At 38.5% G+C, this 15,722-nt stretch overlaps 1 long non-coding RNA gene across 1 annotated transcript in view; it reads right to left on the reverse strand.

The window, feature by feature from the left end:
* Nucleotides 1-10,513, reverse strand: part of LOC109302867 — a 102,783-nt gene extending 92,270 nt beyond the window's left edge. The window contains exon 1 of the long non-coding RNA XR_002098950.1: nt 10,442-10,513. This is a non-coding gene — a long non-coding RNA (uncharacterized LOC109302867). The remainder of the gene's footprint in view (nt 1-10,441) is intronic.
* Nucleotides 10,514-15,722: the final 5,209 nt, after the last annotated feature.

The following is a 15,722-nucleotide window of genomic DNA, read 5'->3' on the forward strand; positions in this document are numbered from 1 at the left end:
TTTAGAGGTTCTGAGCAATGATCTCTGGAAAAGGCCAAATATGAAATGGCAAAAAGTATTTTCTAATTTAGCTGCTAGAGAAGGGTCCAGAATGTGATACCAGAGTTGAATCCAAATCTAGACTTGCATGTGAAAGCATTTAATGACTCAGGTCTTTCTCTCCAAAGTGCTCTGAAGCAGATTGTTGTGCTGGAAACCTCCTTAGCTCTGAGCTTGCAAAGGTCTTCTTAGTATTAGTAGGAAAGAAATTTATCTACATCAGTGATCCTCAACCAGGGTGCTGTGGCATCTTGGCATGCCTTTGAGATCCTTTCAGGGGTGTTGCGGGACACCACATGTTAGCACTGTTAGGTCTGCAAACATGATGCACATGATAAACTCAGACCTGTTGTGAACTTTCTGAGTTCTTTGTAACAGAAGAATTGCTCAATTATTTTTCTGTAATCGAAAAACAAGTGAAAACTATGAGCTGGCATTTGTTGGGGTACCTTGCTGGCTCATAGTCTAATGAAGTTTAAAAAGGTTGAGAATCACTTTCTGATCAACATATATGAATGGTGAGAAGGACCATTGCGTTTTGGTTGTAGCTTGTTTGATTTTTTATTCCAATAGACTACACAACCTTTAAAAGACAAGCTATAGAAACAAATTTTTACCTGGATATTATTATCATCCTTATCTCTGCAAGACTGTGTCCGCTACTACTTAATGGACCATTCACATCTGAAAAACTGGAAAGTTCTGTTTATTTATAAATATGGTAGGAAGCTGAGCCAACAATTCCACATATTCTAGCTTAAAATAGTGTTATTGAAGAATTTTGGATTGCAGGATACTCACACTACAATATATGTATATTTTAAAGGACAAAAGTGGATTTTATAGGGGCTGTGAGTACTTCTAACCATTATCACCTTCCTGAGACAAAGAGGGTACTTAACTTTTCTCTAGCTTTTATGGGTTTTGGCCAAAATTTTAGGAAGCGATTATTGATTTTTAGTCCCACAATTTTTGCCTGTCAGTTTGACACATAAATATTAGTGGTGTCTGACTTTAAGCAAGTGCAGTGCAGCTACCCCATGAAAAGACTAACTCTTTAAGATTTCTCATAGTTAGAACCCAGAAATTCCAGTTGCTTTAACAAAATCCTAGTTTTTAACTCTGAGGATGCATGTACATGACTGAATAAAACTATACCATTTGCATTTTACTTGCCACAATTTTTGCAGAGATAAACCCCAACTAAACTTCAGATCCACACCCCTCTGAATTGTGGGTTGTTTTAAATTCAGTTACAGATCAAAGACATATGTATTATTGTTATTACCAGTTAACCAGTCCAAATGCTTAAACCCTGAGAAGTGTAACAGCAACACCATGTTAAACCACTGCTTCCAGAAACTCCTCTGTAACACATTTATATTACATTCAACTTCAGGTGGTCTTGCAATTCATCTTCACTATATAGGCTCTAAATACACCTATTTTGTCCGTTAGAGGATGGGTAACTCAATCTTAGACAAAACCAGAATCTGGTCAATGGTTGGTTGGTTCTTGATGGCATTCCACAGCTTAAATGGTATGCCAAACTGCCTGTTTCTGCACTCTTCATGCACCAAGAACCAAGAACTGAGAGAAGCTGGAACAAATTAGAGCAGCCATGCCACTATGTCTCAATAATAAATCAAATAATGATTTTTACTAACTTCCTTTCCAACTTATCCCAATGACTGTGATTTCTCCAGTACTCTAATGTAGGGAGTGAGATCCACATCTCAAATCTTTGTAAATTTTGACAATCATATTAAACCCTTCTATTATTGCCTCATCCTCACCAAGAAAGGCATTTCAATGACACTGCAACCACATCCTTTTGTGCTCCTATAATTAGCAACTACCTAACAGGGAGACAGGTAGACAGAGAGATCTTTGTATTCCAGAACTAGGTACACCATCAATTCTTCCTTCTAAAAAGTCACTGGCCCTTCTCCTTTTCATTCACTCTCATTCCACCTTCCTTCCCTCCAATTACAGCACCACTCATAACAATCAAATCATAATTGAAGCTAAGGTATGAGGCCATCATAAGTGCCTATATTTTTAGACAAGCTTGAACTAAAAAAAGAAAAAAATGAAACAAACAAAAACTGATTATATTTTAGTTTGGTCCTTACATTTTTAGATTCACTTGTCCACTAGTCATTCACCATCCAGATTATGTTTTACTAAGCAGTAATTTGAATTTTGATTTAGTGTATAAGGTATGTGCACACTGAAGAGTGCTGCGGAGAGTAAACAGTTAAAGCATATTATAAATTCTTAGCTTTCCCTTAGAAGGAATGGTAAAAACCTCTTACTTTGGCCAGTTCCACTTCCTTACACCTTTCTAAGATGAACTAATTGCAAGTGCTATTTATTATGTGCTGGAGATGAAGGCAGAGAAAGTTGTCCACTATTACAAAATATAAAATAAAATCCAAGAATTTATGAGAGTTTGAAAAGTAATTTCCTTTTAAGGTGCAAATTCCTAATTTGCCACATAAAAGTACAGGAATTAAGTGCTAAATCCTCCTTTGCCAGTGAGACCTGTGAAAGGAGGTAGGAGAAGAGAGGTACTGTTTGCTTTCTATTCATGTCTCTTGAAAGCCAGTATGCGCCAAAGTGCACTGAAACAGTCCTGATTTTTTCAAAGCCTTCCTGTCGTTCGGGCTGACTTTTAAAAATTGAACTCTTGTCCAGCTTTATTTGTGTGGTTGGTTCTGATTTTGTTCTGTCTGCACTGTACCACTTTTCTCCTCTTGCCATTAATCTTCTATGACTACTCCCCTGGGCACAGTTCTCCCTTTTATGCATGTACAGCTCCTATTGAAATTAACGGGAATTCTTCTCATGGGTTGAAGGAAGAATATACCCTTATATCAGCCTTGTTGTAAAGGCTGCTGAAAGGAAGTACTAACCTAACTCCACAAGGGCCAAAGGAAGTCATAAAGAGAGACCTATAGCAGAGCCAGAGATCACAACAGGAGGTCTAAAGCAAAAGCTGGGAACACAGACCTATATCACTGGTGAAGGAGGCTTTTCTTAAGATTTAAAATAAAATGGAAGGCAAGTCAGTGGTTGTGTTCTATAGCTATATGGGATGTTTTATGCCCCTAGAGGCTTAAATGGAAAAATCTTATCATGTTCCTTAACAGCAAACTCTTTGATCAATTAAAGGGAGTGTTGATGACCTTCCAATAGAGTTGCATACAACTTCAAAGGAAGGATGGTGGCCACAATATGAGGTCCTAAAGTGGGTGGATGACCTTATAAAATATACTACCATATCTAAGTATAGTAAAATAAACATGCTACATTTAAATAAGTTACAGAAAAGTAAATATTCTACGGGAATGGCCTCAAGCAATATACATTACAATAATGTTACTGTCACGTTTTGGATCATTACACTGGATACGATAATCTATGGTGTTTTTAAAGTCTGGAGGGGAAGGTTTAATGAAGGATAAAAACATCATGCCTAAAGCTTTCTTTAAAAAAAAAATTAAATTCTTCCCACCTTGTAATTCATGAAAACAAAACAAAACAAAACAAAACAAAAAACCAAATTTGTCTAAGAAAGCCATAAAAGGATGTGGGAGATCCATAGCTCTCCATATTCTTTACTCTGTGGAGCACTTCATAAGGTAGATCTTATGAAGGGGACTATTTTTCTTGCCCACACACTAATATCCTACTGCTTGGGTCTCAAGATATTTCATTCTATGAATAACATCAGGCATTTCAAAGGCCAGTGGGCAATGGTTTGAGAACTGGGGGGGTGGTGGTGGTGGTGGTGGAAAAACTGTAATTTCTGGTGTGTTTAGTGTCAGTGAAATTTTGATGTTTATGGAATTAACACACCGTCTACTTTGTGTTTTTCACATTTGGCAACAAATAGGTTTTTATGTTTAGCAGTCATCTGAGTATTTCTGAAAGAGCTCCACTGTTCATTTGTATTACTATTTTTAGTTGAACTGTTTATATATTTTTATCATTATTATTTTAAATGGTGCTCTAGCTGCTGGTAAGCCAAACTCTGAACACTTATTTTAAGATTAGCCTTGTCAAATTTGTTTCAAGTGATTGGCAAAGACATACAAATAATTTAGTTATAGACAAAATTAACTAATGCTCTTTTTCATGGTGAGATGCTGTAATGATTTTGTATAGCAGTCGAACTATTTAAATACTAATGCAGCCTTCATGCTGTAATCACCATTCTAGTCAGATGTCATTTTTAGCAGCCTATAGGGAATTCCATCCCTTAATTATTCTTCAATACACAAACCAAGCATTCTTTAATTGGTGTAAATTGAACAGTGTTCCAACGCAAACAAGGAGAGGACAAACTAATCAATGATTCCGTGCATGTCTATTGGAAAGCTATTGCCATTAGATCAAGTAAGAAATCCTCAACTCCATTACCTTCAGAGGAATGATGGGGAAAAATAGTGTTAAAATGACTTCTTCTTATCAATCAGATTGGGAAGCAGGTACCAAAACATGATTAAAAATCTTTGGCTTTTGAAAGTGTTATTGGAAATTAAAATACAGACAAGGAAATTCCAACTTTAGAATATTCATTTCTATATCTTTGATGGCAATTTATCTGAAAGCAATGTATTTCATCCTCTGCTGGTTCTAGACATGTGGTTTCTTTCTCTTTTTTAAATAAATCGGAAAGATAATATAACATTTTTTTCAACTTGTCAGGTAATTTTTGGTTAATCTGTATCACCCTAATTGTGTATGTGCATTCATATGTATTTACTATCACAGAATAACACAACATGCTTATTTCTCCTTTTTCTTTTTTTTAAAATCTGATCTGAAAAGAAGGTGTGATTAAGAAACAGATTAGAAAATCTATCTCATAAATGTGTCATATTTGCTTGGTCATGTTAGAGTGATGCTGTAGCCATGATTGTCTGTTTTTATCAGTTCTCTAAACTGATTATTTATTACTGGAGAAGGAAGAAAAGAAAGCAAAAGACCCATTACATGCCTTTGGCCCAGATCTGCCAGTCAAATAGTTTCAGATAGTGCATAAAACTAAACTCTGCTGGGAAGAAATATAATGGCTATATATGTTCACTTTTTAATCTATTTGTTTCTGATATAATATGCTATTTACTTTTTAAGGCCCTTTCATGTTGGTTTAAGTTGGAAGTTTTAAACTAGTCTAGCATAAAAAAGCTTAAAGTGACATGAATGGATAAAAAAGAAACACAGCATCGTCTACAGAAAATCTTACACTTAAAAGAATTACAGTTAAAAGAGCCTTAGAATGGGCTTACTAGATACGATACCTTCTTAAAACCAGAAGGGTTCTAATTTATACACACTATAATAGCAGTTGTATTACTTTGCTCTCTGCACTAGACCCTCAGGGCTGGCTCTAGGTTTTGCTGTGAAGTCACATGTGTGGGGCCTGAGGCACTTTTCCATAACTTGCACAGCTGGGGGTTGTGGGATTTGTTTTTGCCACTTGGGATTTTCTAGCTGCCTAATTGTTCTGGGTGCTGGAAGGGGTTTGGCAAAGCAGGGAATCAGAGCAAGGTGTTGAGGTGTTTTTTTATGCATTTGGGAAGAGGACTTTCTGTAGCCAGGGGAGTCACTCCCCACAAACACTGGTATGAACAGTTTTCACTGCTTCTGTCCATAGCTTTCCTGTTATTGTAGTGCTACTCCTTGGCAATTGACAGGGAGGGTAAGTGTTCTGTCTGGATTGAATGCATCTCCCCTTTCTCTTATGCTGTAAAACTAGAGCTATTATTACTACACAGCTTTACTGACGGCTACAAGAGCACTAGTGGGACATATCATCAAACAGTTGTAACACTTGCCCTGGTCGGTATAGAAGGTTCTGTAGTTGAAGGGCCTTTTTCAGGCTGGTTTAAAGGATAGACTACTAGTACAGTCCCTCTTTCCAAATGGCTGAGCTCTGAAGGGTAGGGATTGCACTAGTTCCTTTCCTGATTTGGAGATGGGCCCGATAACAAGAGCACCCTTGAATCATGGGGTGACTGTGCAGCAGCACACTCTGCATAGCTTATTGCTTAGAACCTCACAACCTCCATCCTTTAAGCGACTCATCTTGCTAACAGAGGTAGCATCGCTACATATTGAAAAATCAGGTTCTTTACCATTCTGAAGTACTTGGTTTGGTCTGTGTTTATACATATATTAGAGTAGGGCTTAGCTGCCTATGTACTATGGGCTGGATCCAGCCGGCACAATGACTGGACGTGGCCTACAGTGGGCATGGGGGACTGACAACATGAAGCTCAACCTGGTGCATCTCCCTGCTCCCCCACTGTGCTGTGCTGCTGATCCCCTCTGCAGTGCACCCCTCTGTAGCCCTTGCTGATGCTCTCTCTTGTTCCCTATGACAAACACTGCTTAATGTCACTGTTGAATCTGCACCTCCTCCCTGCGGCTGGGGATAGGAACTGGTGGTGGTGACAGAAGGCACCTTGAGCAATGCAGAGCGGGGCCCTGGGGAGAGGAGCAGCGGCCTGAGGTGGTAGCTTGTGGCAGTGACTGAGTCACAAGTAGCAGCTTGCCACACTAAAAGCTAGCTCATCCCTGTACTAGGGAACACAGTCAAAACCTTGGAATTTAAGGCTTCACTCCTCTATGTTATCTCCTGTAAACAAACAACAGATGTGGTCTGTGTCCACTTACTCACTGGATCTTGCTGAACAGACTAATAGAGACTAATAAAAAGATAATATGAAAAGACATGTATTGCATAAAAAATGTTATTGTTTGAAAAAGTTAAAGGGAGTTATGCTAGATGAGATGCACCTTCAAGAGGCACTGTAGAACATTTTCTGACAAATGAGATGTATCTTTAATGGACTTGGCCAATGTTGCCTGGATTTTTCATTACATTGCTATTTCTGAACATGTTTCATTATTAAAATATTATGTTCTCACAGAGGTACATAGTATGCCCTGGATGACTCTGAGTGGAAATCATCTGGGCACCAGGGTGGAAGCCTCAATGTTAAGAGGAGGGGTATGAGTAAATAGAAGGGGCTGGTGACCCTAACAGGTTGAGAAGACAGCCTACAGCTCATTGCAGGTAGCTATAAAATGAAGATATGTTGTTAATATGTGAGTGGACAGGAGAAAAAGGAAGGGGTTGTGAGAAGGCTGGAAGTTGTGGGTGAAGGTACCAACACAGGGGTAGTATTGGATGGAACATGGCATCGGTCTGTTTCCTACATAATGTAAGATTGGGGTCACTAAACAAAGCAGATAAGAATCAGATGCATACATGTATATGTTAAAGACACTAAGTTAAGTACAGAGAAAAGTTGTTGTGAGCAATATCAATTAAAATTAAACTTCAGTCATTTAAAAAATATTTGATCCAATTCTGGCCTTACTTATGTGAGTTTAAAACCTATAGATGCTTGCTGGAATGGGACCCCTGTAAGTAAGAGAAGAACAGGACTTTCTACAAACAAATTTTCAGGGATACAAATTGGCATCAATTGGAATCAAAGCAGGTACCCACTGGAGGGATTATATTGGCATCAATTTAACTGGAGATGGGAGCCACTATTTGGAACCCTATCCTGAGGTCATTGGAAACCACACCAATTCTTCTGAGAAAAAAATACTATTTCACTTTGTTTTCTGCTCAGGAGAAATCCTATGATATAAGCAAAGTCTTAGAAGAGCTATTTTTTAACCAGCTTTTCATATTTAGATACATGTGGCCTTTGGAGCTGAATATAAAACTCCCACTGACTTCACTGGAATTATGATCAGAATCATGTCCAAAGACATAGAAAACAGGAAGCAAAACTACCCATCAGGCCTCATCTAGCCTCTTGCTACTAAAGGAAAAAAACATCTCATGGGATCTGACCATCTGATTCTAAAAGATAACTCTCAGTTATTGCTCCAGAGAAGATTTAAAAAATAAAAACTAAGTTTCTAAGGATAGATGGAGAAAGACAGACTAGGTGATGATGGAAGTGTCATTTATTTACATGAAACAATAACCATAGAACAAACAAGACTGAGCAGAATGAAGCTAGCAGAAAGCTTTCATAAAGAAGGTAAAATATTTAGTCCTACAGTCTTAATACAAATACATGCAAAATCATCAATAAAATATCCTGAAATTTCTTATTTTTAGGGCATTAAAGTATCTCAACATTCTTTTCTGTAGCTTAGTATATCCTTTTACACTGTTTAATCAGGATCAGGCATTTGGAAAGATTTATTATTCAAACATAAACAACTGACTTTATGCAAAATTTATTAGTGTGACTTTCAATCTTAAGAGTGCCATATTCTATTAATATTACTTTTTATTAATTTTTCATGATACAAACAGCTACTACCTGGAGGAAATAATCATCCTTACTTAAATTTACAACATTCCATATGTAGTTGTATAATCCTTATCAGGATCACTATGTAAAAGACTATGGGCTAGGTCCTGAGAGATCCTGTGCCTCTGTAACTCAGGTTCTCTGTATCTCTTGGGATCTGGCTCTCTATTACAAATGTATCAAGCCACTGTTATCAGTCTGATCCCATGAACTGCTGGACACCCTTCAACCCCCATGATCAAGCTCCGTCATGTTTATTTCCTTTACCTTTCTGCTCTATTATTTAATGCACACTTTCTGATCAATTCAAGCTTTCATCATCCAAATAATTTTATTTCTTCATTTTAATTCAATCAGTAGATGCCTTCATACACTCTCTTGTGGTTGCCATGTTATCTTGTATTTTATATACGAGTCTTTCATGTAAAATAAAATCTGTGATGCTCTCATTCACAATTAAATTTGCATTGAACACATATGAGCCTGTGCATTTCTTGTTCCAGTTTTTATTAGGAAATTATTTTATTCCATGAACAAGTTTAAGACCTGATCTTCTCCATTATAAAAGAAAAGAATGATCGCTTGTGGCAGTAGAAGAACAACACAAACATAAGGACTGGTATGGGAAATTCCTGAGGAGTGAAAATAAACTTCCTTCCCTTCTGGGATTATCAAGCTGTTGAATTCCAGACAGCATTGTCCAATTTACCCCACCAATCCAGCTACGCTTGTAATTTTATTTCTCAAAAATCTGGGAAAAAAAAGGGGATTATGTCCTAAATAAAATATTTTACTTACTCCACTTTTGCTCCCCCAAATCCAGAAAAACTCAGGGACTGTTTTTTTGAGAGGGTGTACACAACTTGCACCCAGAGAAATGGGGTATATAAGAATCTAAGTTTTTAGGGGCAGGAATAGCACCAAGCATGGTATAGGCACACAACAAAGCATGTGAAAATGGATATAACTACCCACACCTTGTTCTCCCTACATTATATTTTTTTTAAAAACCCACATTTAGGCAAATTTGGTTTCCAAATGTTGTTTTGAAACAAAAAATTGAAATATTTCATTTTGAAAATGTCAAAATAAAATGTTTCAATCTTGTCAATTTTGTTCCTTTTTCAGAAGCCAAAATTTGGCATGAATTCATGAAGTTTCAGTTGAATCTGAAGCTGCACTTTTTTTTTTTTTGCAAATCAACTATTCATCCAAAATACTGTAACCACCTCTGTTTGGAATGCCTCTTTTATGAACATAAAATCAACCCGTTTTAGTAGATATTAAAAGTTGTATAATTGCACAGAGACTTCAAAATCAGGCATGTGTAGGCTGAATTTCTCTATGATTTCATATGAATTCTGAATATTTATACAAGTAATGAATGTTTTTAAACAAATAAAGCTCAGTATTAAAGCCCTTATCGCCTGTAAAGTTGATAGCACAATTCCCATTAGGTTTTTGTGGGAATGACTGAGCCTTTGAACTGTATTTGTTTTATTACAAAGGCCCTAAAATATGATGGTAGGCAGGAACCCTAAGAACCAGATCAGTAATACTACTGAATATATTTGCCTTTCTGAATGAATCATGGTTCCTTAGGACACGCTTAAGTAGGTATACAAGACTTTGAAGAGCACCAGTTACTGACTTCAGTTCATTTGTGTCTGATCCATCAAGATAGACACATATTTCACAGCAGAACTGTGTAAAGATATTGTTAACTATATGGTTCTATACTACACCGCTAGGCTTTCTTATTTCATTAAATTCCACCACACATGATCACTTCTGAATAAACATTCACTGTCAATATTTGCTGAAAAAAGTCCAACATGATCAAGTAAATAAAGCATTAGAAAATATGATTTCATTCCCTCCCCCAACTAAATCCATTAAGACTTTAACAAAAGTAAAAACTGACGACAAAGGGTAAGTATTCTTAAAACAGGATGAAGGCCTGTAGCTCATTTGCATTTTAAAATTAATTGCTGACCTAATTATTTGTCAGTAGAAGCATAAATTAATCAAATATAACTTACAGTAAGCTTTCAAAAACCCACAGGACTTTCTCGCCAAGAGGAAATTGTTATAATGGTCCAGGTTGACAATCCATTCTTGCTGTCATCTCATGACCGAAGGAAGAATAGCTGGAAAATGGTACCATATGGAGATGCAAGAGAGAATGAGATACTTAGATCTTCTGTACAAAGGCATGATAAGCTAACAGTCACCAGAGGAAGTCAGGAAAGATGTAGTCTTGAAAAAAAAAAGGAACCCTACCCCCCTTTCTAAATCTACTTAGATTCCATTTACATTGCTCCCAATTTAGACTAACATTCTCTGATGTGGAATTGCATATATATTAAAAAACAAATTATTTGTGTAATGTTTCATTTTCAATATCTCCACTGATCTTTGTTTTATTTTCAGTATCAGTCCTGTTGTAAAGACAGTATTTATACTATACTTATAAAGACTGAGGCTTTATTTTTGTTTCTGAGGACAACTGAGTGTATTATCCACAAATAGTATGTCACAGCCAAATACCTTCATGACCTCAGGCTAAGACCATCCAGTTTAATTTCACACTTTTGAATTTTTACTAGGAAACAGACTGGTTGAACTTTTGAGGTATTGTGGCCATTGCAATACCTTCAAAAGGTGCATCTAGACAACTGGGGTAGAAACACCTCATCAATAGCTATATGAACTAGCTCACTGCTTCTCTCATTACAATGCTGCCTCTATCCTGTCATCAGCTGGCAATGGCAACATACAGTAAAGGATGTTTTTCTGATCATTTTGCACTCATTAAATACAGCTGTCACAATAGCGGATCCGAGAATGCATACAAAACTTTTATGCCACATCAAAATAAAGCAGAAACATTTTTAAAAGATCTGAAACCTTTGAAGACTTTTCTTGAAAAATATTGAAATATTGCTTTTTGTTGTTGTTTTCCACAATTGAAATTGTTCCACAGTGATATACATTAAATCTCACTGCAGAACGAAACACCATCCATCAAAGTTAAAGAAAAAGAAAAAATAAAGGGGAAATGAGGAGGGAGAAAGAACTGGGGGTGGGGTGGGGAGGGTGGAAAGGTGGGGGAAGGGTGTTGGGTAGGAAGGGGAAGTAACTTCTCCAAAGCATAAAATGCATGTTTCTGAAGGTCTGAAGTTCTGGTTCATTACCTGATTTCTGGGGCTGAACAAACAGCAAACTCCAAAATCTCCAAGGAGCTGACATTTAGTTTTGGACCAGGAGTGAAATCTACTCCATAAAGTTTCCATTTGAACTAAAACCTCTACTCTCAGGTTCCACATTCTGAGTAATAGCTCTCTTTCAAGCTATGCTGCAGTAAATGCTGCAGTCGTTCCACATTATTGTCACTGAAAATGTATATAAAGAAGTAAGTATGAATGATTCAAAGCCACTGAGTAATCTGTGGGAACAGGAACTCCCACAGGATTTGCATGAATTAAGATTCTGATCAGTAATGAAGGAATATTGATTGAGCCATCTAAAGTAACAGAATATCTGAAGTAACCCAATGAAGAATTTGGTCACCTTGAGCTGAATGACAATAGTAATTTACACTTCTATTGCATTATCCCATCTGAGGATCTTAAAGTGCTTTACACAATTAGTGTTCTTCATTTGCAACATTTTCCCAAGGTATGTGGATTGTTCCTCACATTGGGAAACATAGGCACCAGATAACTAGGGCTAGGGACAGACATTACACATAAACTGGTTTAAGTGATCAGAAACTGGTTTAAATCTGTAACAGAACAGATGTTCAGTGCACAAAGACTGGTTTGAAAATGGCTGAAACTGGTTTGATACAAACCTGGTTGAATGTAGTATCAAACTTAACTGATTTGGGTCAAACTGGTTTATTCCATGTCTGGCCCAGACTCCTTGCTGGTTTAAGTTAAATCAGACTCCCCCAGCATCCCAGCATGCTCTCTGGGCTGGGCAGGGCTTTCTTCTCACAGCAGAGATGGCCCCTCCCCTTTGCCCCCTGGCTGAAGGTCCAGCAGAGACTTGCAGGCACAGCAGCATCTGCCTGGCTTCCTCCTGCTCTCCTTCTTCCCTCACCATGACCTGCTAAGCGGGGATCCCCCATCCTCTCTGCCTTACACAGACACTTCTCAGCATTAACTAGCAGGCCACATGCTGGCTACAGTTCGTGCTGTGGCAGACAGCAGTGTTGGCTTAGGGCTTTTTGGAGTTAATCAATGGCTCAGTTGGTAATATCTCTCTGTTACTTTGTTTAAGAAGAACTTGAACTAATGAGAGAGGTTGTTTATTGATGGGGTGATAAATGCTGATAACAGAGCTGATAAATGCTTTGTTATCTAGGGGAGGAAGAACCCCTCCCTAATCCTGCCGTGGCCTGGCCATGCCCCCCTCAGTGCAGTCCTGTGGAAGGGAAGGGAGGGCTGCTCTAGCACCTCCAAGCTTCTAGCCTGAGCCACTGCATTCAGGCTCAGGCTTTTTGAATGTCTGTCCCTAGCCTAGGGGACTCATCAAAGTCACATACCAGTCCACAGAAGAGCCAGAAGCATGAACAGAAGCCAGAAGTCCTGTCTTCCTATCTCATACTTTAATCAAAAGATTTTGTCCATTGTATGCCAACATCAGGAATTACAAGCCTGACACTACCAGCTACTCATATTTACTCCTTTAGCTCACATAGCACATACTTATGTGAGCACACAAGTGGAAGACGAAAAACCAGGCCATGTAAATATGCAGGTGAATGCATAATGCAGCTTATTTGCAACAGCATGAAAGTCCCAGACTTGTTTCTTATGCAGAAATATTAAAATAATGATGGGCAGCAAGGTCAGCAAATACTGGCCAGGCTCTTAATCTCTGATGGAATCCAATTTGCTCTGATTCTGGGAAGCTATAACTCTGAGTGCATCTACATGCCACAATGCAGTACCCATGTTAGATCTGTATTGGTGGCTGTCTTGGTACTGGAAGCAATAAAGCTTCAGTAAAAGAGTGTTCCACTTAAGTTATCATATCCTACTGGATAAAAAGACAGACATTCAGAGCTAGCTCTGGTATCATGGCATGTGCTATGGGTGTCCACATGCCTTGTGCCACATAAAGATACTCACAGATCAAAGACAGACAGAAAAGCTCTTCCCTTCTCATATTGGATCCTAATTTTTCCTTCCTTGTTGTCCAACATCACTGCTCCATACTGCATCTGGGCTCCTTTCCTTTTGTGGCCAGCTTTGTCAGTGGCCAGTTAACCAGCTTCTCTTCCTACATAGCCTCATGGTATGTCCACATCACAGTTAAGATGCAAACAAGCCTGAGCTACCTTTAGCTGACTTGGCTGCTGATAACAGTGTAGTTATGACAGAAGATAGTGCACTGGGGCTGCAAAACTTTTCCAAGAAGAAAGGAAAATACTTGGATCATTGGCCTGTGTGAGCTCTGTGTTGCTCTGCTAGCAGTACACCAGCAAGCTAGTGTAAAGCTAGCTTGGATGTGTGTACATGAGATGCAGTCAGCACCGTATCTAGACTCCTGATGGCCCCAGGAGAACTTTTAGTATTGGTCCCCTCTTCGCCAGAGATAATGATGATAATAATAATAAAAATATCATTTTTGGGCCCCCTTTCCATCTGGGCCCTGGGCGGCCACCCAGTTCACCCATGCCTGTGTCCAGACCTGGCACATCTATACAGAGTTGACATATCCTCAGTCTCTCCTCTTCTGAGCAAGCTCCTCTGAGGTCAGTCTGGGCCTCTCTTTCCTACCCTGGACATTAATCCACTCTGGCTAGCTCACATACTACCCCTTGCCTTAGTCTCAGAGAATTCCCTGGGAAAACTGTCCTTTCTCAATGGCCTAGTTTGCGGAGGAGAAAAATAATGCACAGCTCTTTCTACAAGGAGCTGTGCAGGGGAGCAGTATGTGAAAGCATGGCAGAAGGTGTAGGTGGAGCTGTAAGTACAAAACTGATGAGAGGTGGTGGTGGTAGAGTGTACCTGTGGGTGAAGGCGTAGTAGCATGTGTGTGGAAGAAACACTGGGGTACAGAACACTTGATTAGGGTGAATATAAGATAGAGTAAGAGGAATAAGGTAAGCAGGGAGACTGGGGTCGTGACTGAAGGGGAAGAGAAGCAGAGAGAGCTCAAAGACACGAGTGAGAGATGGAAAGGGAGGAAAAGGCAGAGGAGGAGAGCATGTGCAGAGCTGGCAGGAACACAAAAAATATGGGTGAGGAGGGAGAGAAAACAACACATGGAGAGAGGTGGGGGCAGGAGGAGAGGCGGGGAACAACTTTAACAGCTCAGAAAAGTTAGACTGAAGGAAAATAACCACCAAAAAAGACATAGGAAAAGGCCCAGCAAGGTATGCTCAATGCTTCAGTTACTCCACAGAAAGTCTAACACCGGAGCATCACTAAGCAATGTCTGATTCCATTTATATTCAGTCACATAATTTTATCAGCCCACAAAATGTGGCTCCTCTCCTTGTGTCAGAATCACATTTTCCAGAAAGCTTGCAGGACTTTGGCTTGAATACAGACAGCAAAACTGGGACCAGAGTGAGGTTGTTTAGGATAAAAATGACTTCATTCAAGATGGTTTCACTGTACCTGCTTTATGGCTTTCCTGTTTTACTCCTCTCATTGAAATACACAGAAGGATCTGTACATCAAATACATAAAAGGTTTTGACTTTTAATTCCTACCATGTATTTTGGTAAGAGGAATTAAATGTCAAAACACAAAAGCAATTATACACTTAGTGTTAAAAAACATATAATCAAGTCATTTTTTTATTTTCAAATTGCAGGGATTGAAATAAAAGGGCAATAGGGTCTTACTTTGACATTATATGAAATGGAAAGGCACATTTGTATCCTTTTGTACCTTTTACAAAATGAATACGCCCGTAATCAGACCCATTCATTTTGAGAAAGGAGATCGTGCTTTAGATCTATGGTATATTTTGCAAGGGTGTTGAGAGAGTATCCAAGTAAACGTGCCATATGAAATCAAGTATGGGGAAAAGCAGATATTCCTCATGCTGATTTGGTTCAACAAAGCTTTCCAGTGTGGAGGTTTCATAGCTGCACATTTTGCCCATATCACTGTGGGCTAATCAGGCATCTGGTAATATACAAGGAGTCTAATATATATATAGACTCCTTGTATATTATACACACACACGGAGTCTAATTGCATATATTAGACTCCCTGTATATTACCAGATGCCTGATTGACCCACGGTGATGTGTGTGTGTATATATATATATATATATATATATATATACACACC

The sequence above is a fragment of the Gavialis gangeticus genome, unplaced genomic scaffold (genome assembly GCF_001723915.1).
Source record: "Gavialis gangeticus isolate Ggan-Ray unplaced genomic scaffold, GavGan_comp1, whole genome shotgun sequence".
In the NCBI taxonomy this organism is placed as follows: domain Eukaryota; kingdom Metazoa; phylum Chordata; order Crocodylia; family Gavialidae; genus Gavialis; species Gavialis gangeticus.